This window comes from Hyperolius riggenbachi, chromosome 4, assembly GCF_040937935.1.
Source record: "Hyperolius riggenbachi isolate aHypRig1 chromosome 4, aHypRig1.pri, whole genome shotgun sequence".
Taxonomy (NCBI): Eukaryota; Metazoa; Chordata; class Amphibia; order Anura; family Hyperoliidae; genus Hyperolius; species Hyperolius riggenbachi.
Window position 1 is genome coordinate 24,883,420 of NC_090649.1, and position 12,439 is coordinate 24,895,858.

Sequence of the window (12,439 nt, forward strand, 5' to 3'; positions counted from 1 at the left end):
AGAGTTACAGAGTTCAGCTGGGTAGGGTTGAGGATCAAAGGCCAAAAAAGACTCTTGTGGGGTATCCTTTCATAGCTCAGTGGCCATCAAGTTCCCCCTTTTTAGCCTCACTGCACCTCAGTCCAGAGCACAAAAAAAAAGCAACAAGGGCAAGAGTGCTTTCTCCCACTTTCCATTCCATCTACTAGGTCATTGGAGAAGAACTAAAGTCAGTAGCGACCCTTATTGGCAGCAGCCCACTACTTTGTTTGAAGACAAAGTGCTTTGTATTTGACTTAATACCTCTAGCGACCCGTTTTGTCTGCTTCCACTTTTGGGAGTCTGATTACTTTTTACCGGTTGTATCACACCTTTCTAAAATTCCTACTTTTTGTTGACCCCTTGCTCAACACTCTGTGAAGACAAAAGAAATGTTGTAAAATACACAGTCCTCCATTCCAATGAAACTGTGTGGCGTTCCATCGTTAACTCTGACATCGCAGTTCCGCTCATCCGCCCGCGTCTCTTGCGCAGTTGTGTATAGATGGGGGATTAGCTCAAATGGTAGAGCGCTCGCTTAGCATGCGAGAGTTAGCGGGATCGATGCCCGCATCCTCCACACACATGCTTTTCCATCTTGAACCCCAGAGACAAACACTCATTTTCTGCACCTTCCGCTCGCTAGGAATGAGGATCAAAGGCTGGCAAAACCTTAGCTGGGGTATCCTTCGATAGCTCAGCTGGTAGAGCGGAGGACTGTAGATTGACAAAATGTTGAGAAAACTGTAATCCTTAGGTCGCTGGTTCGATTCCGGCTCGAAGGAACTTTTACGTCACGTTGATAACACACCGTCTTTCTTGTTGACCCTTTCCCGTTTGCATCCCATGATACAACAGCGTCTTCCTTACTCCACCGCTTTAGTGGAAAACGGCCCACATCTCTGGCAAACCATTTTTGGGCTTCTACCTGCCAGGGTAATTACCTATTACTGTTACCCTGACTCAATTAAAAAAGGGGAGTCGGGCAGCTTGCTAGAAAGAGTTACAGAGTTCAGCTGGGTAGGGTTGAGGATCAAAGGCCAAAAAAGACTCTTGTGGGGTATCCTTTCATAGCTCAGTGGCCATCAAGTTCCCCCTTTTTAGCCTCACTGCACCTCAGTCCAGAGCACAAAAAAAAAGCAACAAGGGCAAGAGTGCTTTCTCCCACTTTCCATTCCATCTACTAGGTCATTGGAGAAGAACTAAAGTCAGTAGCGACCCTTATTGGCAGCAGCCCACTACTTTGTTTGAAGACAAAGTGCTTTGTATTTGACTTAATACCTCTAGCGACCCGTTTTGTCTGCTTCCACTTTTGGGAGTCTGATTACTTTTTACCGGTTGTATCACACCTTTCTAAAATTCCTACTTTTTGTTGACCCCTTGCTCAACACTCTGTGAAGACAAAAGAAATGTTGTAAAATACACAGTCCTCCATTCCAATGAAACTGTGTGGCGTTCCATCGTTAACTCTGACATCGCAGTTCCGCTCATCCGCCCGCGTCTCTTGCGCAGATGTGTATAGATGGGGGATTAGCTCAAATGGTGGAGCGCTCGCTTAGCATGCGAGAGTTAGCGGGATCGATGCCCGCATCCTCCACACACATGCTTTTCCATCTTGAACCCCAGAGACAAACACTCATTTTCTGCACCTTCCGCTCGCTAGGAATGAGGATCAAAGGCTGGCAAAACCTTAGCTGGGGTATCCTTCGATAGCTCAGCTGGTAGAGCGTGAGACTGTAGATTGACAAAATGTTGAGAAAACTGTAATCCTTAGGTCGCTGGTTCGATTCCGGCTCGAAGGAACTTTTACGTCACGTTGATAACACACCGTCTTTCTTGTTGACCCTTTCCCGTTTGCATCCCATGATACAACAGCGTCTTCCTTACTCCACCGCTTTAGTGGAAAACGGCCCACATCTCTGGCAAACCATTTTTGGGCTTCTACCTGCCAGGGTAATTACCTATTACTGTTACCCTGACTCAATTAAAAAAGGGGAGTCGGGCAGCTTGCTAGAAAGAGTTACAGAGTTCAGCTGGGTAGGGTTGAGGATCAAAGGCCAAAAAAGACTCTTGTGGGGTATCCTTTCATAGCTCAGTGGCCATCAAGTTCCCCCTTTTTAGCCTCACTGCACCTCAGTCCAGAGCACAAAAAAAAGCAACAAGGGCAAGAGTGCTATCTCCCACTTTCCATTCCATCTACTAGGTCATTGGAGAAGAACTAAAGTCAGTAGCGACCCTTATTGGCAGCAGCCCACTACTTTGTTTGAAGACAAAGTGCTTTGTATTTGACTTAATACCTCTAGCGACCCGTTTTTTCTGCTTCCACTTTTGGGAGTCTGATTACTTTTTACCGGTTGTATCACACCTTTCTAAAATTCCTACTTTTTGTTGACCCCTTGCTCAACACTCTGTGAAGACAAAAGAAATGTTGTAAAATACACAGTCCTCCATTCCAATGAAACTGTGTGGCGTTCCATCGTTAACTCTGACATCGCAGTTCCGCTCATCCGCCCGCGTCTCTTGCGCAGTTGTGTATAGATGGGGGATTAGCTCAAATGGTAGAGCGCTCGCTTAGCATGCGAGAGGTAGCGGGATCGATGCCCGCATCCTCCACACACATGCTTTTCCATCTTGAACCCCAGAGACAAACACTCATTTTCTGCACCTTCCGCTCACTAGGAATGAGGATCAAAGGCTGGCAAAACCTTAGCTGGGGTATCCTTCGATAGCTCAGCTGGTAGAGCGGAGGACTGTAGATTGACAAAATGTTGAGAAAACTGTAATCCTTAGGTCGCTGGTTCGATTCCGGCTCGAAGGAACTTTTACGTCACGTTGATAACACACCGTCTTTCTTGTTGACCCTTTCCCGTTTGCATCCCATGATACAACAGCGTCTTCCTTACTCCACCGCTTTAGTGGAAAACGGCCCACATCTCTGGCAAACCATTTTTGGGCTTCTACCTGCCAGGGTAATTACCTATTACTGTTACCCTGACTCAATTAAAAAAGGGGAGTCGGGCAGCTTGCTAGAAAGAGTTACAGAGTTCAGCTGGGTAGGGTTGAGGATCAAAGGCCAAAAAAGACTCTTGTGGGGTATCCTTTCATAGCTCAGTGGCCATCAAGTTCCCCCTTTTTAGCCTCACTGCACCTCAGTCCAGAGCACAAAAAAAAAGCAACAAGGGCAAGAGTGCTTTCTCCCACTTTCCATTCCATCTACTAGGTCATTGGAGAAGAACTAAAGTCAGTAGCGACCCTTATTGGCAGCAGCCCACTACTTTGTTTGAAGACAAAGTGCTTTGTATTTGACTTAATACCTCTAGCGACCCGTTTTGTCTGCTTCCACTTTTGGGAGTCTGATTACTTTTTACCGGTTGTATCACACCTTTCTAAAATTCCTACTTTTTGTTGACCCCTTGCTCAACACTCTGTGAAGACAAAAGAAATGTTGTAAAATACACAGTCCTCCATTCCAATGAAACTGTGTGGCGTTCCATCGTTAACTCTGACATCGCAGTTCCGCTCATCCGCCCGTGTCTCTTGCGCAGATGTGTATAGATGGGGGATTAGCTCAAATGGTGGAGCGCTCGCTTAGCATGCGAGAGTTAGCGGGATCGATGCCCGCATCCTCCACACACATGCTTTTCCATCTTGAACCCCAGAGACAAACACTCATTTTCTGCACCTTCCGCTCGCTAGGAATGAGGATCAAAGGCTGGCAAAACCTTAGCTGGGGTATCCTTCGATAGCTCAGCTGGTAGAGCGTGAGACTGTAGATTGACAAAATGTTGAGAAAACTGTAATCCTTAGGTCGCTGGTTCGATTCCGGCTCGAAGGAACTTTTACGTCACGTTGATAACACACCGTCTTTCTTGTTGACCCTTTCCCGTTTGCATCCCATGATACAACAGCGTCTTCCTTACTCCACCGCTTTAGTGGAAAACGGCCCACATCTCTGGCAAACCATTTTTGGGCTTCTACCTGCCAGGGTAATTACCTATTACTGTTACCCTGACTCAATTAAAAAAGGGGAGTCGGGCAGCTTGCTAGAAAGAGTTACAGAGTTCAGCTGGGTAGGGTTGAGGATCAAAGGCCAAAAAAGACTCTTGTGGGGTATCCTTTCATAGCTCAGTGGCCATCAAGTTCCCCCTTTTTAGCCTCACTGCACCTCAGTCCAGAGCACAAAAAAAAGCAACAAGGGCAAGAGTGCTATCTCCCACTTTCCATTCCATCTACTAGGTCATTGGAGAAGAACTAAAGTCAGTAGCGACCCTTATTGGCAGCAGCCCACTACTTTGTTTGAAGACAAAGTGCTTTGTATTTGACTTAATACCTCTAGCGACCCGTTTTGTCTGCTTCCACTTTTGGGAGTCTGATTACTTTTTACCGGTTGTATCACACCTTTCTAAAATTCCTACTTTTTGTTGACCCCTTGCTCAACACTCTGTGAAGACAAAAGAAATGTTGTAAAATACACAGTCCTCCATTCCAATGAAACTGTGTGGCGTTCCATCGTTAACTCTGACATCGCAGTTCCGCTCATCCGCCCGCGTCTCTTGCGCAGTTGTGTATAGATGGGGGATTAGCTCAAATGGTAGAGCGCTCGCTTAGCATGCGAGAGTTAGCGGGATCGATGCCCGCATCCTCCACAAACATGCTTTTCCATCTTGAACCCCAGAGACAAACACTCATTTTCTGCACCTTCCGCTCGCTAGGAATGAGGATCAAAGGCTGGCAAAACCTTAGCTGGGGTATCCTTCGATAGCTCAGCTGGTAGAGCGGAGGACTGTAGATTGACAAAATGTTGAGAAAACTGTAATCCTTAGGTCGCTGGTTCGATTCCGGCTCGAAGGAACTTTTACGTCACGTTGATAACACACCGTCTTTCTTGTTGACCCTTTCCCGTTTGCATCCCATGATACAACAGCGTCTTCCTTACTCCACCGCTTTAGTGGAAAACGGCCCACATCTCTGGCAAACCATTTTTGGGCTTCTACCTGCCAGGGTAATTACCTATTACTGTTACCCTGACTCAATTAAAAAAGGGGAGTCGGGCAGCTTGCTAGAAAGAGTTACAGAGTTCAGCTGGGTAGGGTTGAGGATCAAAGGCCAAAAAAGACTCTTGTGGGGTATCCTTTCATAGCTCAGTGGCCATCAAGTTCCCCCTTTTTAGCCTCACTGCACCTCAGTCCAGAGCACAAAAAAAAAGCAACAAGGGCAAGAGTGCTTTCTCCCACTTTCCATTCCATCTACTAGGTCATTGGAGAAGAACTAAAGTCAGTAGCGACCCTTATTGGCAGCAGCCCACTACTTTGTTTGAAGACAAAGTGCTTTGTATTTGACTTAATACCTCTAGCGACCCGTTTTGTCTGCTTCCACTTTTGGGAGTCTGATTACTTTTTACCGGTTGTATCACACCTTTCTAAAATTCCTACTTTTTGTTGACCCCTTGCTCAACACTCTGTGAAGACAAAAGAAATGTTGTAAAATACACAGTCCTCCATTCCAATGAAACTGTGTGGCGTTCCATCGTTAACTCTGACATCGCAGTTCCGCTCATCCGCCCGTGTCTCTTGCGCAGATGTGTATAGATGGGGGATTAGCTCAAATGGTGGAGCGCTCGCTTAGCATGCGAGAGTTAGCGGGATCGATGCCCGCATCCTCCACACACATGCTTTTCCATCTTGAACCCCAGAGACAAACACTCATTTTCTGCACCTTCCGCTCGCTAGGAATGAGGATCAAAGGCTGGCAAAACCTTAGCTGGGGTATCCTTCGATAGCTCAGCTGGTAGAGCGTGAGACTGTAGATTGACAAAATGTTGAGAAAACTGTAATCCTTAGGTCGCTGGTTCGATTCCGGCTCGAAGGAACTTTTACGTCACGTTGATAACACACCGTCTTTCTTGTTGACCCTTTCCCGTTTGCATCCCATGATACAACAGCGTCTTCCTTACTCCACCGCTTTAGTGGAAAACGGCCCACATCTCTGGCAAACCATTTTTGGGCTTCTACCTGCCAGGGTAATTACCTATTACTGTTACCCTGACTCAATTAAAAAAGGGGAGTCGGGCAGCTTGCTAGAAAGAGTTACAGAGTTCAGCTGGGTAGGGTTGAGGATCAAAGGCCAAAAAAGACTCTTGTGGGGTATCCTTTCATAGCTCAGTGGCCATCAAGTTCCCCCTTTTTAGCCTCACTGCACCTCAGTCCAGAGCACAAAAAAAAGCAACAAGGGCAAGAGTGCTTTCTCCCACTTTCCATTCCATCTACTAGGTCATTGGAGAAGAACTAAAGTCAGTAGCGACCCTTATTGGCAGCAGCCCACTACTTTGTTTGAAGACAAAGTGCTTTGTATTTGACTTAATACCTCTAGCGACCCGTTTTGTCTGCTTCCACTTTTGGGAGTCTGATTACTTTTTACCGGTTGTATCACACCTTTCTAAAATTCCTACTTTTTGTTGACCCCTTGCTCAACACTCTGTGAAGACAAAAGAAATGTTGTAAAATACACAGTCCTCCATTCCAATGAAACTGTGTGGCGTTCCATCGTTAACTCTGACATCGCAGTTCCGCTCATCCGCCCGCGTCTCTTGCGCAGTTGTGTATAGATGGGGGATTAGCTCAAATGGTAGAGCGCTCGCTTAGCATGCGAGAGTTAGCGGGATCGATGCCCGCATCCTCCACACACATGCTTTTCCATCTTGAACCCCAGAGACAAACACTCATTTTCTGCACCTTCCGCTCGCTAGGAATGAGGATCAAAGGCTGGCAAAACCTTAGCTGGGGTATCCTTCGATAGCTCAGCTGGTAGAGCGGAGGACTGTAGATTGACAAAATGTTGAGAAAACTGTAATCCTTAGGTCGCTGGTTCGATTCCGGCTCGAAGGAACTTTTACGTCACGTTGATAACACACCGCCTTTCTTGTTGACCCTTTCCCGTTTGCATCCCATGATACAACAGCGTCTTCCTTACTCCACCGCTTTAGTGGAAAACGGCCCACATCTCTGGCAAACCATTTTTGGGCTTCTACCTGCCAGGGTAATTACCTATTACTGTTACCCTGACTCAATTAAAAAAGGGGAGTCGGGCAGCTTGCTAGAAAGAGTTACAGAGTTCAGCTGGGTAGGGTTGAGGATCAAAGGCCAAAAAAGACTCTTGTGGGGTATCCTTTCATAGCTCAGTGGCCATCAAGTTCCCCCTTTTTAGCCTCACTGCACCTCAGTCCAGAGCACAAAAAAAAAGCAACAAGGGCAAGAGTGCTTTCTCCCACTTTCCATTCCATCTACTAGGTCATTGGAGAAGAACTAAAGTCAGTAGCGACCCTTATTGGCAGCAGCCCACTACTTTGTTTGAAGACAAAGTGCTTTGTATTTGACTTAATACCTCTAGCGACCCGTTTTGTCTGCTTCCACTTTTGGGAGTCTGATTACTTTTTACCGGTTGTATCACACCTTTCTAAAATTCCTACTTTTTGTTGACCCCTTGCTCAACACTCTGTGAAGACAAAAGAAATGTTGTAAAATACACAGTCCTCCATTCCAATGAAACTGTGTGGCGTTCCATCGTTAACTCTGACATCGCAGTTCCGCTCATCCGCCCGCGTCTCTTGCGCAGATGTGTATAGATGGGGGATTAGCTCAAATGGTGGAGCGCTCGCTTAGCATGCGAGAGTTAGCGGGATCGATGCCCGCATCCTCCACACACATGCTTTTCCATCTTGAACCCCAGAGACAAACACTCATTTTCTGCACCTTCCGCTCGCTAGGAATGAGGATCAAAGGCTGGCAAAACCTTAGCTGGGGTATCCTTCGATAGCTCAGCTGGTAGAGCGTGAGACTGTAGATTGACAAAATGTTGAGAAAACTGTAATCCTTAGGTCGCTGGTTCGATTCCGGCTCGAAGGAACTTTTACGTCACGTTGATAACACACCGTCTTTCTTGTTGACCCTTTCCCGTTTGCATCCCATGATACAACAGCGTCTTCCTTACTCCACCGCTTTAGTGGAAAACGGCCCACATCTCTGGCAAACCATTTTTGGGCTTCTACCTGCCAGGGTAATTACCTATTACTGTTACCCTGACTCAATTAAAAAAGGGGAGTCGGGCAGCTTGCTAGAAAGAGTTACAGAGTTCAGCTGGGTAGGGTTGAGGATCAAAGGCCAAAAAAGACTCTTGTGGGGTATCCTTTCATAGCTCAGTGGCCATCAAGTTCCCCCTTTTTAGCCTCACTGCACCTCAGTCCAGAGCACAAAAAAAAAGCAACAAGGGCAAGAGTGCTTTCTCCCACTTTCCATTCCATCTACTAGGTCATTGGAGAAGAACTAAAGTCAGTAGCGACCCTTATTGGCAGCAGCCCACTACTTTGTTTGAAGACAAAGTGCTTTGTATTTGACTTAATACCTCTAGCGACCCGTTTTGTCTGCTTCCACTTTTGGGAGTCTGATTACTTTTTACCGGTTGTATCACACCTTTCTAAAATTCCTACTTTTTGTTGACCCCTTGCTCAACACTCTGTGAAGACAAAAGAAATGTTGTAAAATACACAGTCCTCCATTCCAATGAAACTGTGTGGCGTTCCATCGTTAACTCTGACATCGCAGTTCCGCTCATCCGCCCGCGTCTCTTGCGCAGTTGTGTATAGATGGGGGATTAGCTCAAATGGTAGAGCGCTCGCTTAGCATGCGAGAGTTAGCGGGATCGATGCCCGCATCCTCCACACACATGCTTTTCCATCTTGAACCCCAGAGACAAACACTCATTTTCTGCACCTTCCGCTCGCTAGGAATGAGGATCAAAGGCTGGCAAAACCTTAGCTGGGGTATCCTTCGATAGCTCAGCTGGTAGAGCGGAGGACTGTAGATTGACAAAATGTTGAGAAAACTGTAATCCTTAGGTCGCTGGTTCGATTCCGGCTCGAAGGAACTTTTACGTCACGTTGATAACACACCGTCTTTCTTGTTGACCCTTTCCCGTTTGCATCCCATGATACAACAGCGTCTTCCTTACTCCACCGCTTTAGTGGAAAACGGCCCACATCTCTGGCAAACCATTTTTGGGCTTCTACCTGCCAGGGTAATTACCTATTACTGTTACCCTGACTCAATTAAAAAAGGGGAGTCGGGCAGCTTGCTAGAAAGAGTTACAGAGTTCAGCTGGGTAGGGTTGAGGATCAAAGGCCAAAAAAGACTCTTGTGGGGTATCCTTTCATAGCTCAGTGGCCATCAAGTTCCCCCTTTTTAGCCTCACTGCACCTCAGTCCAGAGCACAAAAAAAAAGCAACAAGGGCAAGAGTGCTTTCTCCCACTTTCCATTCCATCTACTAGGTCATTGGAGAAGAACTAAAGTCAGTAGCGACCCTTATTGGCAGCAGCCCACTACTTTGTTTGAAGACAAAGTGCTTTGTATTTGACTTAATACCTCTAGCGACCCGTTTTGTCTGCTTCCACTTTTGGGAGTCTGATTACTTTTTACCGGTTGTATCACACCTTTCTAAAATTCCTACTTTTTGTTGACCCCTTGCTCAACACTCTGTGAAGACAAAAGAAATGTTGTAAAATACACAGTCCTCCATTCCAATGAAACTGTGTGGCGTTCCATCGTTAACTCTGACATCGCAGTTCCGCTCATCCGCCCGCGTCTCTTGCGCAGATGTGTATAGATGGGGGATTAGCTCAAATGGTGGAGCGCTCGCTTAGCATGCGAGAGTTAGCGGGATCGATGCCCGCATCCTCCACACACATGCTTTTCCATCTTGAACCCCAGAGACAAACACTCATTTTCTGCACCTTCCGCTCGCTAGGAATGAGGATCAAAGGCTGGCAAAACCTTAGCTGGGGTATCCTTCGATAGCTCAGCTGGTAGAGCGTGAGACTGTAGATTGACAAAATGTTGAGAAAACTGTAATCCTTAGGTCGCTGGTTCGATTCCGGCTCGAAGGAACTTTTACGTCACGTTGATAACACACCGTCTTTCTTGTTGACCCTTTCCCGTTTGCATCCCATGATACAACAGCGTCTTCCTTACTCCACCGCTTTAGTGGAAAACGGCCCACATCTCTGGCAAACCATTTTTGGGCTTCTACCTGCCAGGGTAATTACCTATTACTGTTACCCTGACTCAATTAAAAAAGGGGAGTCGGGCAGCTTGCTAGAAAGAGTTACAGAGTTCAGCTGGGTAGGGTTGAGGATCAAAGGCCAAAAAAGACTCTTGTGGGGTATCCTTTCATAGCTCAGTGGCCATCAAGTTCCCCCTTTTTAGCCTCACTGCACCTCAGTCCAGAGCACAAAAAAAAGCAACAAGGGCAAGAGTGCTATCTCCCACTTTCCATTCCATCTACTAGGTCATTGGAGAAGAACTAAAGTCAGTAGCGACCCTTATTGGCAGCAGCCCACTACTTTGTTTGAAGACAAAGTGCTTTGTATTTGACTTAATACCTCTAGCGACCCGTTTTTTCTGCTTCCACTTTTGGGAGTCTGATTACTTTTTACCGGTTGTATCACACCTTTCTAAAATTCCTACTTTTTGTTGACCCCTTGCTCAACACTCTGTGAAGACAAAAGAAATGTTGTAAAATACACAGTCCTCCATTCCAATGAAACTGTGTGGCGTTCCATCGTTAACTCTGACATCGCAGTTCCGCTCATCCGCCCGCGTCTCTTGCGCAGTTGTGTATAGATGGGGGATTAGCTCAAATGGTAGAGCGCTCGCTTAGCATGCGAGAGGTAGCGGGATCGATGCCCGCATCCTCCACACACATGCTTTTCCATCTTGAACCCCAGAGACAAACACTCATTTTCTGCACCTTCCGCTCACTAGGAATGAGGATCAAAGGCTGGCAAAACCTTAGCTGGGGTATCCTTCGATAGCTCAGCTGGTAGAGCGGAGGACTGTAGATTGACAAAATGTTGAGAAAACTGTAATCCTTAGGTCGCTGGTTCGATTCCGGCTCGAAGGAACTTTTACGTCACGTTGATAACACACCGTCTTTCTTGTTGACCCTTTCCCGTTTGCATCCCATGATACAACAGCGTCTTCCTTACTCCACCGCTTTAGTGGAAAACGGCCCACATCTCTGGCAAACCATTTTTGGGCTTCTACCTGCCAGGGTAATTACCTATTACTGTTACCCTGACTCAATTAAAAAAGGGGAGTCGGGCAGCTTGCTAGAAAGAGTTACAGAGTTCAGCTGGGTAGGGTTGAGGATCAAAGGCCAAAAAAGACTCTTGTGGGGTATCCTTTCATAGCTCAGTGGCCATCAAGTTCCCCCTTTTTAGCCTCACTGCACCTCAGTCCAGAGCACAAAAAAAAAGCAACAAGGGCAAGAGTGCTTTCTCCCACTTTCCATTCCATCTACTAGGTCATTGGAGAAGAACTAAAGTCAGTAGCGACCCTTATTGGCAGCAGCCCACTACTTTGTTTGAAGACAAAGTGCTTTGTATTTGACTTAATACCTCTAGCGACCCGTTTTGTCTGCTTCCACTTTTGGGAGTCTGATTACTTTTTACCGGTTGTATCACACCTTTCTAAAATTCCTACTTTTTGTTGACCCCTTGCTCAACACTCTGTGAAGACAAAAGAAATGTTGTAAAATACACAGTCCTCCATTCCAATGAAACTGTGTGGCGTTCCATCGTTAACTCTGACATCGCAGTTCCGCTCATCCGCCCGTGTCTCTTGCGCAGATGTGTATAGATGGGGGATTAGCTCAAATGGTGGAGCGCTCGCTTAGCATGCGAGAGTTAGCGGGATCGATGCCCGCATCCTCCACACACATGCTTTTCCATCTTGAACCCCAGAGACAAACACTCATTTTCTGCACCTTCCGCTCGCTAGGAATGAGGATCAAAGGCTGGCAAAACCTTAGCTGGGGTATCCTTCGATAGCTCAGCTGGTAGAGCGTGAGACTGTAGATTGACAAAATGTTGAGAAAACTGTAATCCTTAGGTCGCTGGTTCGATTCCGGCTCGAAGGAACTTTTACGTCACGTTGATAACACACCGTCTTTCTTGTTGACCCTTTCCCGTTTGCATCCCATGATACAACAGCGTCTTCCTTACTCCACCGCTTTAGTGGAAAACGGCCCACATCTCTGGCAAACCATTTTTGGGCTTCTACCTGCCAGGGTAATTACCTATTACTGTTACCCTGACTCAATTAAAAAAGGGGAGTCGGGCAGCTTGCTAGAAAGAGTTACAGAGTTCAGCTGGGTAGGGTTGAGGATCAAAGGCCAAAAAAGACTCTTGTGGGGTATCCTTTCATAGCTCAGTGGCCATCAAGTTCCCCCTTTTTAGCCTCACTGCACCTCAGTCCAGAGCACAAAAAAAAAGCAACAAGGGCAAGAGTGCTTTCTCCCACTTTCCATTCCATCTACTAGGTCATTGGAGAAGAACTAAAGTCAGTAGCGACCCTTATTGGCAGCAGCCCA

At 46.6% G+C, this 12,439-nt stretch overlaps 8 non-coding genes across 8 annotated transcripts; all 8 read left to right on the plus strand.

Annotated features, from left to right (window-relative positions):
* Positions 1–704: 704 nt before the first annotated feature.
* On the plus strand, positions 705–803 carry TRNAY-GUA (transfer RNA tyrosine (anticodon GUA)). The gene is made up of 2 exons: positions 705–741; positions 768–803. It is a non-coding gene; the product is annotated as a tRNA-Tyr (tRNA).
* Positions 804–2,558: 1,755 nt separating this feature from the next.
* Positions 2,559–2,631, plus strand: TRNAA-AGC (transfer RNA alanine (anticodon AGC)). Its single transcript has one exon. It is a non-coding gene; the product is annotated as a tRNA-Ala (tRNA).
* A 106-nt stretch (positions 2,632–2,737) lies between these two features.
* Positions 2,738–2,836, plus strand: TRNAY-GUA (transfer RNA tyrosine (anticodon GUA)). Its single transcript has 2 exons — positions 2,738–2,774; positions 2,801–2,836. It is a non-coding gene; the product is annotated as a tRNA-Tyr (tRNA).
* Positions 2,837–4,770: 1,934 nt separating this feature from the next.
* TRNAY-GUA (transfer RNA tyrosine (anticodon GUA)) lies at positions 4,771–4,869 on the plus strand. Its single transcript has 2 exons — positions 4,771–4,807; positions 4,834–4,869. It is a non-coding gene; the product is annotated as a tRNA-Tyr (tRNA).
* A 1,934-nt stretch (positions 4,870–6,803) lies between these two features.
* TRNAY-GUA (transfer RNA tyrosine (anticodon GUA)) lies at positions 6,804–6,902 on the plus strand. Its single transcript has 2 exons — positions 6,804–6,840; positions 6,867–6,902. It is a non-coding gene; the product is annotated as a tRNA-Tyr (tRNA).
* A 1,935-nt stretch (positions 6,903–8,837) lies between these two features.
* On the plus strand, positions 8,838–8,936 carry TRNAY-GUA (transfer RNA tyrosine (anticodon GUA)). The gene is made up of 2 exons: positions 8,838–8,874; positions 8,901–8,936. It is a non-coding gene; the product is annotated as a tRNA-Tyr (tRNA).
* A 1,755-nt stretch (positions 8,937–10,691) lies between these two features.
* Positions 10,692–10,764, plus strand: TRNAA-AGC (transfer RNA alanine (anticodon AGC)). Its single transcript has one exon. It is a non-coding gene; the product is annotated as a tRNA-Ala (tRNA).
* A 106-nt stretch (positions 10,765–10,870) lies between these two features.
* Positions 10,871–10,969, plus strand: TRNAY-GUA (transfer RNA tyrosine (anticodon GUA)). The gene is made up of 2 exons: positions 10,871–10,907; positions 10,934–10,969. It is a non-coding gene; the product is annotated as a tRNA-Tyr (tRNA).
* Positions 10,970–12,439: the final 1,470 nt, after the last annotated feature.